This window comes from Rhipicephalus microplus, chromosome 4 (genome assembly GCF_043290135.1).
Source record: "Rhipicephalus microplus isolate Deutch F79 chromosome 4, USDA_Rmic, whole genome shotgun sequence".
Classification (NCBI taxonomy): Eukaryota; Metazoa; Arthropoda; class Arachnida; order Ixodida; family Ixodidae; genus Rhipicephalus; species Rhipicephalus microplus.
Genome location: NC_134703.1, coordinates 108,720,628 through 108,728,344, shown reverse-complemented (window position 1 = coordinate 108,728,344; position 7,717 = coordinate 108,720,628).

Genomic DNA, 7,717 nt, shown 5'->3' with positions numbered 1-7,717 from the left:
ATTTATTGCAGGAACACTTAAGTACTCTGCCAACGAATATCATTATTGCAGCGGACGCATCGCAATCACATGAAAAATCAGGCGTTGGAATAAATTGTCATGTACTTAATTGGTCATTTTCACTTTGCGTACTGAATCTTCTTTCTATCTTTCTGGCAGAATTTATGGCAATAATGTCAGCTTTGCGCAAGGCAATACTTCGATTCCAGTCGTAGCAATCATAACTGACTCATTATCAGTGTGCTCTTATCTGTCCACATCCGGTCGCTCACCCATACTGAAACTTTTTAAATCATTGGTTCCCTGTCATCTCCGAAGTATTCATTTATTCTGGGCACCGGGGCACAAAGGTTTGTTGTTAAACAAAATGGCTGATTATCTTGTGAAGGCATCGCTTTCAACACCCATAATTCCTATTTTCCCACCTACAGTACACATTACGGTGGCGCGATTTCGCACACTTAAAATCAGGCAAAATTTATCAGACTCTGCACTGACAGCTTCTCCGGAATACAACCACTTGTTATTTTTCTGGCACAGTGAACTGTCTGATTCAAGGATGATGGAAGTTGTCATCACACAATTTTGTTGCTGCGTACCCTCCTACAATTTTTATTTGCATAGATCCGGTTTATCGAACTCCCCTATGTGCATTTACGGTAATCAAGAGGAAACGATTAGTCATTTTTATTATATTTTCGCCGTTTCCATTTATTCAGGAAACGTATACTTGCCCCACCTTTTCAAAAACTGGGTTTGCAATTATCAGAACCTGCTCTTCGTTCAATTGGAGCCTCTACACTGGGTTACAGCCACAGGGATGTTTTATTCGCCGTTCAGGAATACATCACTGCAACTAAACATTTGCTGTCTAAGTTGTGTTCTAACAACTTTTTCTTTCCTCGTTTTTTTCACCTTGCAATTCGTGATTGGCACTTCAAATCAAAATTAAATAACTAACGCTTTTTAGGAACGAAGAAATGCTGAAAGTATCGGGCAAATTCACCTTATAATCATCCGATCCCCTCATTTGGGTTCGGAGCCATGTGCAGAGGAAAACAACAACAACAACAACAACAACGACGACGACGACGACGACGACTACGACGTCAACAACTCAATTGTGGATTAGCTGTTAATCAAGTAACCTAATATGGGAATCAGCAGTGAAATAGCCCAGGTTATAGTAAATGAAGTAAATTAAGTGTGAATACCAAATGAATTAGGCTATCAATTTAAGTGAAAATGAAGAATGATATAAGAGACTGAAAACTCTGTCAACGTAGGGTAAGGTGAAGCAAGAATACATGAACATGCACTCATGTGAATCGAGCGAATAAAAGATCGATTCAGGTGAACTAAGTGTGCCTTGTTTTGCGTACATGATTGCTTTTGTGATCTCGTTATGCTTAGCTGAAAAGACCCCGGTGACATATTGATTAGTTACAGTGTAGACATTTACATATTATTATAGCACGAAGATATTTAATAAATGAATTGTACCGGCATCATGATGGAAGCATATAATAATAGAGTGACATTATATTATTATATATTATTATTATGACATTATTATATATATAATAGAGCGACAGAGAACTTAGATGAGGAGCAATGCAGATAATCCCGTGTGATAAAGACACGCGGACGATAAACAAATCGTAATGGGTCACGCCATGTCCTAGCAGGCATTCATAACATCGCACGACATCTCTAGCGAGATCAGAATGTTACACAGGAAGCCGGTCGCTCTACACGGCTGGGGCCGATACTGCGCTTCTTCCTCTGCACATCTTCTAAAACAGGAGGCCGGCCGGCTACCGGCGTAATCGAGCGGTAATGAGCGGCCCCTGCACGCCGCTTAGGGCAACGGGACCATCGACACGGGGCAACAGGCCGCAGCCTGGCGACACTGCTTTGAGGCGGCTTAAAGAACCAGGCGTGCCTCGGGGTGAACGTGGAGGGCGAGGATGCCAGGTCGGAACGCGGCTCCGCGGTTGCGCAGGTGCTTGCCCACAGCTGTCCAGGGTGCGGTGGCCTTGTCCTCCCCTGCTATACTCTTACGCGGGACCGTGTCGCAGACTTAATTCACCTTGTCCGGGGGAACTCTTCGCGCCCCGCGGCGAAGGCAGCAGGTTTTGTTTGGACAAGCAACCAGGTTCATTCAGGTTGACCGCTCATGGACTTAGTAAGGCGTGAGTCACAACTGCCATAGACGTCTGACTAGACAACTCAGTCATCACTGTGACGTGTTTGTGTGTATAGGCCGTGATGCGGAAATCAAGCGAACTACAGAATTGACTTGCTTCTATTCAAATTCAATCTCCAGGAATTTGTGTGCGAAAATACCCTGCGAATGTGTGGTTGCAGTATGTATCTGAACCGTCTGAACGTCTGTAGCATCGACCTCTAAATGGTGTAGCTTTCACCAGGTTCCTTCTACAACTAGGCAGGTCAGCTGACCTGCCTAAGCAACGGCAAGAACCTGTACTCTTCTCGCTTAAGCTATGCGCCTGCTTTACGCACTTCTTTTTCGCACTTTCGCTTTGAATATTCCTTAAATGCGGTTTCTTCACAAGAAATAGCACAGGCAGGAAACGTTACTTAATAAAGGTTCGCGTCTTTTCTCTACTTCGTCCTCCTTCTCGTTCTATGTTCGCGATTTTTTTCGACACATAGGGTTGGAGCGATGGATAGCGCTCACAGATCGTGAAAGGCATCACAGCATGCCTAACTGAGTGGGTCGTCTGGCTTAAATTGTGGGTTCTAGTATTGCCCTCAGAAGTCACATTCGAATGGGGACAGGATGCAAAAAGTATTTGCTCGTGTATTACGGTTATGTTACATTGTTAAATATTTCCAAATGTGAAACAGTCCTAAGTAGTCTTGTTACTCGGCAGGCTCCTTCACCATGGCGCTTCGCGCAACCCAGCTCTTTATTTTGGTACAAAGATTTATAGGGAAATGGGTGAGTGAGTTAGTGAGTGAGTGAATGACGAAGGGAAGGAGGGAGGGAGGGAGCAAGCCAGTGACCTTTCAAGTTGGCAATTTTCAAGTTGACAATTCCCGTAGCACGTCTTCGCAGTACGGAGCCGTTCGCCAAGGGCAAAGTGGTTACCAGCACTCACAATTGGCATTAGTGCTTCTACTGCCAGTCTGTAGGTAGTGCTCACTCGCTCATAGCTTACCAGAAAAAAAAATACTTCGTATGAATGACTGCCTTGGAAGACATTACGGCTGTCCGATTGTCGAGGAAAAGAAGACACCAAAGGAGGCTGAAACGTGCGAGGAACACCGAGCGCGTGTATCAGCGGCAGCAGTCGGGGGCATCGAGGCGTGCCGACGGGGAGGCCGGTGGCACCCGGGAAACCACGAGCGGGAGCGAGTAATTGGCGACCGTCGGCATGTACGACCGCGAGGGCCTTCTCGCCGCCAGGCAGCGCGCCTTCAGTCGCGCCGATGGCGCCTTGGGTCGCTGGACCGAGGCCGCCGGGTGGCCCTCGAACGCCGGCGACCCCGAGCCCACTCGGTGCGCCACCCTCGTGTGAGCCGGCGGCGGCATTGTTTTCAATGGAGCGCGGGCGACGGGCGGATCGCACGCTCCCCTCGTCGACCGATGAATTTCTCCCACGCTCGATTTCCGATCGGCTCCTCTCCTTCCCCTACTCGGCGGGGCGGAAGTGCAAGTGCAGACCTCTCCACCTGTCTTCTTCCTTTCACGCCGGACTGCGCGCAACGGACTGCAGGTCCGTGACGTGGGCGCCTAACGTACGAAGTGCGGCGCCTGACTTGGAGATGCGGGCAGTTCACCATGTCCCGATGCTGTTATTGCGTCAATAGTTACTCAACTTTTGACGTGTGGGAGGCTGAAAAAGGGACAAAACTTTCATGATCGGTTGGGTAGATCTGAGTAACAAGAAAAAGAAGTCGAAGAAAGCCCCTACACACATTACAAAGAAGAAAAAGAATCCCAACACATCAAAGAGGTATTCATCAATGGTATATTGTCTTTGACATATCCACGCAGGTGTCCTCTTTGCAGATATGTGTACTCGTTATGCTTCGATGAATGGCCGCATTCCTTTTCAGAAAACACTGGTTCGCAGAAGTTTACATGTTATGCAGAGATATCGAGTACTTGATTTGATTTCATTTCTCTGAAATATGGTACGTAGCCTCTCTGGGGGATTGACCAAGAAAGCTTAGCAATTTTTTATTAGCTCTACAACAATGCTTATGAGTGAATTTATTGTAGATAAAATACGAATAATTGAGAAAAACCAGAGAGAGAGGGAGAGGAAAGAAAACAAGAAGTGAAATTATGAGATTTTGAGATAACCAAACAGCTGCGTTTATTTCACCCAAAGATTCGGAATCTGTGTGTTAAAACTTTTATTAATGTTACACAAAAGAAGTACTCATTAAAGTGAAGATATAAATTGGGATACGTTTTATAGCGTCAATAAAATCAGAAACCGCATTGAACGCGTCTCTGTGACAATGTCGGAAAATAGAGGCACCAAACCTTAACTGCTTCCACCACCAACCTAACACCTATCTTCAAAAAGAGAATAACCAAAAGCCTTTTTCTAAGTCAAGAGTATTGGCGACATGATAAAAAATAATGTTCAATCATTCTTCAATCGTTCCCATTTCTTCGCAGAATGCACAGTGAGGTGACATCACCTGACAAGCTCTGTGTAAATATAGAGGGGGGACGCGGCATAGAAACCTAGTAATTATTACATCGAGCTTTCTGTACTTACTCCACTGAGGTCACCATGCCAACTTGAGGTTGTTATATTCGGTAAATGTAGTTATTCTTTTTTGCCATATCGGTGCCAATTGCCGATTTTCTACATCTGATCGTGGTTGTATATTCCACTTCTGGAAGTACTGATATAAGTGGGCCATCAAGGGCAGCTCGTGCAAAGAAATCGGGAAGCTCATTCAACCTCAATTCGTAGTGGCCTGTGACCCACAGTAACTTCAGGTGTTTCAACGGTACTAATGCTCGGAATGTCTTTAGAAGTGCGAGAGTTTTCAGAAGCTGTAAAAGCTGCACACTCTGAAAGGGAATCGGCCTATGTGATTGTACTGCTTTCACTTGACGGAAGTTTTTGAAGTGCTAAAACAACCACCCCGAGCAGAGCTTCAAAAACTCTAGTAAAATCAGGCACCCTCATATTGATGGAACAGTTAAGCAAGCCAAATAAGGGCGATTATTACGCCTGCCTTTTCATTGTTCACAGAAGCACCTTTGACCATTATATTATTTGTTTCTGCGTGAACCAGGTAATTTATTATTCTGTTATTTAAAAATCTGATAGACTAGAACATATATTTCTTCTGTTAGGGAAATTTGATCATATTATATTGTAATATTACAATTCAAACCATCGGTTCCGATTACGAAGCGTGGAAACTTGGGCAAGTTGGTAGGACATAACAGAATATACGAACAGTGCTACTTATAAGTATTTACAGGGTAACTACGGAAGCAAAGATACAAGAATAGAAAAGAAAAGAAACAGGAATAGAAAGAATTGACAGATCCCACGTACCGTGGAAATCGATGATATACGAAGCACGAATGAAAAATGTTGATATGTCACTTTAAAATTAGCACAACGTTACGAGGTGGAGATAAATGATGCCGTGCATGACTTCCATGTCATGGTTATCATGTTTGGATGTATCATTTACCTTCGTCATCTATTCACGTCACGTGGTACCAAATGTATTTTATGTGGAGCGAGCGAAATGGCTGCGAGCACGCTATGAACGTGGTATGTTGTCATGTTCTTAGATGACACGCGTGGTAAGATTATTATGTTTGCACCAGTCATATGTTTCATCACCCATTGACGTCACGCAACACCTAATTCGGTCTATGTGGAGCTAGCAAAACGGCCGCGAGTGCATTATGAAGGGCACAATATGACGCGCGCGCACACTGGGCACAGCGACGCTACCTTAGTAAAACGCGAGCACTCTATAATCTTACACCGCGCGCGACCAGCGTCCGTCCGCGCAGCCCGACGGCAACCAGCGCGAAATGCGACATGCTGCATTTCGCACCGATGTGTTACCCAGACAACACTGCGTCTCCCTCTTTTCGTGACGGAGGGACGCCGGAGGCGCTGAAACCTGCATGCGTCAAAGCAACGCAGCGCGGCGCGCGCCTGCGAGTATATGGTAGGACCGGCACCTGGCGTAGCAACGCCTGCGTGACGCGACGAAATGAACGCCGGCGAGCACGCGCAACCCGTCACGTCGAATTTTATTGGCACTTTGACTGTGGTGTAGTCATGTTCTCACACGACACGCGTCTCGTGATTATCATGTTTGCCCCAGTCACATACCTTCGTCATCCATTGGCGTCACGTAATATTAAATTTGGCATATTTGAAGCCAGCGACGCGGCCGCGAGCGCATCTTGAGTGTGGCATGTAGTCATGTTGGTACATGACACGCATGTCATAATTTTCGTGTTAGGGTCTGTCGCTTGTATTTGCCATGCAATCATGCCATACCATACTAGTTTTGAAACATGCCATCTGAACGAATCCATCGAAAGAGCTGCAGCACCATGAAATGTAAATCATGACATTCTTGACAAACATGTCACGATTTTCATATTATGACTAGTCAAATATGTTCTCCATACAGTCATGTTATGCCGTACCAAGTTTGGTATTGATACCGTTATCAAAACGGCGAGGAGAACTAAACGTCGTAGGCGGCTAGATAGATAGATAGATAGATACGCTCAAAGTCACCGAAGTTCGCTAAGAAATGCTACGCATTTAAAAGAGCGCTGTCTATTCTTGTATCTATGCTTCTGTAGTTACACTGTAACTATTGTTATGGTGCGCTGTTCGTATATTCAGTTCCAATTACATTTGTAATGTCCTGATTTATACTTTCTAGTTTCTTCTGAACAAACATTGTCTGTGTGTGATGCCGTGGCCAATGAGCAACAAAGATAGCGTCTGGGTCTGAGATAAAGGTATACATATTCATATCTTCTTGCCGGTAAGCTATAAAAGTTAAAAAATGCTTGTGCTGTTAAAGTGTGGAATTGATTAAGTATACTGTAGGCAGGCGCGCTTCCTGATACAGGACATTGATAGCCACAAACCTGGGGAGTCCCAGACACACTCGCAGCGCTTCTAGCTCCAAGACAATAGGTTTTGTTTTATGAACAGGACCGGTCAAAAATAGTATGCATATGAATTCCAGTATCGGGCGCATGTGAATTTAGCAAGGTGTGCCTTCGTGAGCCGTATTCACGGTTACTCAGCTTGCGCAACAAGCCTGGAGCCCTTTCTGTTTAGTGGAAGCGTCCTCTGAAGGGAGGCACCCAGCTGCTCCATTCCTTTCGTTTTGGCCTCACTAGTGTGAGGCTGCTAAAACTATTTGTTTGTTATAACAGCCAATACAGCTGTAATAATTACGAGAAACAAAGTTCTACCTACCACGCTCCATAAATCTAACAATATAAGCTATGCATATTTGGTGAACTGGCTTGAATATTTTTTAATTTTATATGCAGCATTAGTTAATATTCACGAGCTTTATTGTTCTAGGAGATGAAATAAAAATAAGAAGCAGAGAAAAAAAGAGAGCTAAAGAGGGAGATAGGGAGAGAGAAAAAAGGAATAACGAGAAATATGAGTTTGCTTGTTTCACATTTTCTTGTATTTTCGGTTTT